At 40.2% G+C, this 4699-nt stretch overlaps 1 protein-coding gene across 9 annotated transcripts in view; it reads right to left on the bottom strand.

Annotated features, from left to right (window-relative positions):
* The window catches only part of ppfibp2b (PPFIA binding protein 2b), a 94177-nt gene extending 91093 nt beyond the window's left edge, over positions 1 to 3084 (bottom strand). For 8 of the 9 annotated variants that reach the window (XR_002275271.1, XR_002275272.1, XM_020604239.1 and 5 more), the window contains exon 1: positions 2838 to 3084. The gene's annotated coding sequence lies outside the window, so the exon portion shown is untranslated. The remainder of the gene's footprint in view (positions 1 to 2837) is intronic. The other variant, XM_020604240.1, reaches the window with a different exon arrangement.
* Positions 3085 to 4699: the final 1615 nt, after the last annotated feature.

Genomic DNA, 4699 nt, shown 5'->3' with positions numbered 1-4699 from the left:
CCACGAGTCACTAATTACCCGATGCGACACAGCTGAGGCGTTGATCCCGCAAAAAGGGAGAGAGGAGAGGGAAAAAGAAGGAGAGGCAGGTCACGCCGAGTGGACCTGACAGAAGTGCATTAAAATGAATGCAAATGGCCTGCATAACTATTTTCATTACAGATTACAATGCTCTGGAGCACCAAGTAATGTCACCAAATTGCTTGTTTTATCTGCCCAACAGTCCAAAACCTAAAGATGTGATGTTACTTGTAATAAAGAAGAATCAACTCAAGGAAACAATCAAGTATCACAGTAGCTGGATTCATCTTCATTTTAATCAAATAATCACCTCAGCTCTTCTATAAATATCTAAGACAAAACATCCAGCTTTAAACAGATTCATTTATGCCACCATTTTTATGTATGAGTATAGTTGCAATTCAAGGCACAAAGTCCAAAACCATAGCTCCAAAAAGTACCACACTATTATCTCAGCATGTTTGCCGCTGATTCAACAAAAACAGACCTTGGCAACTGTCTTTAACAGTCACACTGTTTACACATGGAAGAGAATCTGTACTGGAATGAGCAAGCATATTTTGGAGGTCTTTCGGTGTGATTATTGGTCATTTCAAGAAGCCTGCATGTGCAGTGCCAGCATCAGAACAAAGTCAAACACCTGCAATGAGTCACCTATTCTTTCCTCTTAAGAGTCTTTTACCTTTCAAAAGAGTTGCAATATGCATATACTGAGATCACAGGCTGCGCTCAAAATGAGTTAGAGTTGTTATGTAGTTGGGTGCCTCAGTGGCTGAATGGGTATGGGGTAGTGCGCCATCTACTCAGGCATACTGTGTACATGATCTCAGCGGTTTGAGTCCAGCCACCAGCCTTTGTCACAAGCCCTCTCCCTGTTCTTTCTCTGCAATCCACTTTCAATAATAAAGGCAAAAAATAACTTAGTGTGGCCCATCAGAAACTATGTGAATAACTAACATTTAAAAGTGAAACTAATCAATTCCTTCCCATCCTCTTTGCTCTCATTTTTCTAGGGTTCCACTCTTTAAAATTCTTTCTTTCTTCTTCTGCTGTTTTCTCAATGACAGGATGTGTACCTATTCTTTGCTCTTCTCTACCAGTTGTTTCTCATTCCCCTCCCTTGACAGCAAATCAGAAATAACCTTTAATAAATTTCATTTTTAAGCTTTTTCTTTCTCTCTCGCTCACTATCTTTTCCTCCACATCCTCAGCAAGCAAAGGATTTTTCCTCATAAATTAGCAGCCTGACTCCATCTACCTGGCCTCTACCCTTCCCCTCTCCCGTCCCTCTTTCGTAGCCATTCCTCTGACTTAGCTGCACTTACATCTCTCCTTCTTCTCTTATACATCGCTCTCCTTCTCCTGCACCTCTCCTCACCATCAGGGAACAGTGGATTACTCCAGTGAACTACAGCCGTGGTGTGATTAGCAGCAGTAGTTAAGATGACAGGACGATCATCTGATCTTGTGTGGCCACAGAGAAAACAACCACTCTTGGAATTACACAAGTGGCTTTGATCAAAGGGATGAGTGCCATCATCTGCTGATCCACTGTGTGTGCACTATGTAATGCATATGTGCACAGGAACAGCTTTAAAACATACTCCACAAGTCAACTAACAATACCATCAGAGCAAACTATGACTGTTACAATAATAAATATGTTACAAATTTAAGGCGTTTATTCACTCCAGCTCTTTCCTTAGATGCTCTTCAAGTATTCAAACTCTTTCCTTTAAATGCTAATAGCACTCAAGTGCCAACCAAAGCAGCCTTAATCAATTCACTGTCGTCAGTAGCAATGATGCCTTTCAACTCTCTCCCTTTTAAATGTGATTTGCAATAGAAAAGAGGCACCGGCCTGCTGTATTCAGTGGCAGGAGACTCCCTCAGCTCTCTCCATTTGCCTGTGTGTGATGTCTGTGCATGTGCGTGTGCATGATCTGTGTGTCCATGTCCTACCCCACTGTTCAGTGCAGCAGATGCTTTAGCAGAGGGGCACTACACATCAGTCTTGATATTCCTCCGTTAGAATAATAGCATCCCCCCTTCCTCCGTCTCCCTCTTTTACTCACGCTGTCAGAAAATAATGGCTTGCAATTACACAGCATGTGTCAGTGCAACTAACTGTCATTTAATAGCTCCAAGCTGACAGTACATGACTGAGCAAGTAGTGAAGCACCATGTTTTCTATCCTGGAGCATATTGCCTGTACACAAGCCAAACTTGCTGCCATGTGCCAAAAAAAACATATATCCTGTAAACTTTATGTTAAATGTTCTACAGGAATGTTTTAGTAATAACATAAGGAATAACCTATAACACACCTGTAACATTATGGTAGGAATATTCTAGCCTACTCCAGGACCCTATTCTGTTTTAACCCTATATTCGTGGAGAGCATTAAGGATGTGCTTAAGCCTCTGCAAACCTCAGTGCTGCTCTCCACAGACACACATTAAGTCCCACTATAATCATTAATGGTAGCTTAGAGTATCAATAGGTGCAATAACCCAGAAACCACAACTCACTTTTACTGAATGAAAGAAAGAAGGAAAGAAAGTTCCTTCGTGTTGAAGTACAGTTAAACCATTCTCACGACAGCCCATTAAACTCAGCTCTGTGGACTTTTCTCTTGTTGCATTTAAATACCCGCTAAGTTTGTAGTAAATCTCTTTATGGGGATTTCTTTATCTCCGACAGTACCACTATAATAACCATGAGAATTTTCCACAGAAATGAAATGTCATTTTCCGAGAACAGTACCTTAAACTGTATGACACAAACAGATTACTTCATGCTGTCGTTTTACTTACGGTATGCAACTCATCTGAAGCTTCATCAAAACAAATCCTTTAATTTGGCTTTCGGGGCACAGGTGATGATAATGCGAGCACACGAACATACATGGTCCTACCACACACATAAAACACACTCACAGAGGAAAGATGCTCTGAACTCCGTACTTTTCGCTCGTCTGTACTCTGCCTGGTAGCGCGACCTCCCTCAACGATCACCATGTGATAGGCATGACGCCTTCACGAGCTCCACGTAAATCGTATTCTCATGTCATGCGCAGGTGCCTGGTATTACAGTATTTGCCTCTTTTTATGTCGTATGTAAGTAGGCACATTCAGTAACTACGACCTTAATCAAAACAAAAAATACGACTCATACCAGACTTTTTGTAATAAGTGTCTAGGCTATTTATCAAGTTGGCCTACTGAGCCAGCAGCCAGCAATGTTAATCATTTACACATAATGATAATCGATATTGAAACGCAACGCCAGTCACATAACATTGACTAGTGCTATTGACTGAGCTGTGACCGCTGGGGTAGAGACTGTATAACGTTGTTATAAGAGCCGTACCAAAATGTATATAACGGTACGTGGTTGTAGAACAATAGCAGTAGAAGACAATCCCAATAATTTGTTTGGATAATTTCAGTACAGAGGCAAAAAACGACATAAATCACTTCTCCCGAATGTTTACCTTGCTCACAACCTCCCATGTTTTCTCTGCTCACTAGGAAAAAGAGGGGGGCCACTCCTTTGATAGGAGGCTATCACACAAATGACACACACACAAACAATTATAGGACCATATTCCCTCAGAAATATTTTGGAAATACTTATTTGCAATGTATTATTCTTTCTTTCTTCTTATTAGGCTACCTAATAAATGCCACAGACCCTACAGATCTCTACAGGAAATGAAGTGTAGGCTATTTCACTATTTTCAGTATTTTAAAGAGGTTTAAACAACAATTATATTTTTAATTGAAAACTCAACACTTTCAGAAAAAACTTACAAAGTGGCACAAAGAAGAAACATGAAGCCTACAAAGCCAAAAACAACATCCAAACACAGCAATGAGAACGGCCGGCCTATAAATGATGCCTTTATGGCCTGTAGTTGCAGATTGGCTCAACACCGCCACCTTGTGGCATAATACCGGTTACTACTGTTCTACTGCAATAAACAGCAGCAGAAATAAATATTTTCTTCTCTTTTAGCAAGTATAGGGCTTGTATGTGTTTGTGATGTAACTGATTTGTATGTGTCTGGCTATGTTCATAGATGTGTGAGTAAATTAGGAATAGGTGCTATAACTATACAGTTTGTTTGTGGGAACAAGCAGTGTCATTTACTATATAGCATATGTTTGATAATCAAGCTTTTTTTACCAGACACACACAACAATTTGTTTTTTCATATAGGTTCAATAAACTTTTTAAACCCTTACCAAACACTCCAGACACTGTATTTACATGTATTTTAAATGAAAAAGGCTTATTGTCACTGACATAATGTTGATAGCATCACCCTTTTCTTATTGTTATATGCTAAATAACTCATTTTGAGGTTTTTGAAAAGCTAACAAGCTTTATAGGCTATGGTAACATGTCTCTTTTACTGTTTAAATTTCATTTTTCATTAAGATGGTCTCTAATGTTAGCAGTTTAAAAACAGGTTGAACAGGAGGGACTAGTGCATCTAGTGTCAGGGCCGCTGCCTCTCCTCCGTCTTTCTCTCCTCTGCTCTCTCTATCCTGTGGGCTCTGCACCTCAGCTGTGTTGCATTCCAGTAATTAGCGACTGGTTTGTCGATGCACACAGCTGGGGTGCATCCCGATGATGACCTTCTCCTTACTTATACCTCTGGCAGACGACT

The sequence above is a fragment of the Monopterus albus genome, unplaced genomic scaffold (assembly GCF_001952655.1).
Source record: "Monopterus albus unplaced genomic scaffold, M_albus_1.0 scaffold65.1, whole genome shotgun sequence".
NCBI lineage: Eukaryota > Metazoa > Chordata > Actinopteri > Synbranchiformes > Synbranchidae > Monopterus > Monopterus albus.
The sequence above is the reverse complement of the archived record's forward strand: the minus strand, read 5'-3'. Positions and strand labels throughout refer to the sequence as shown.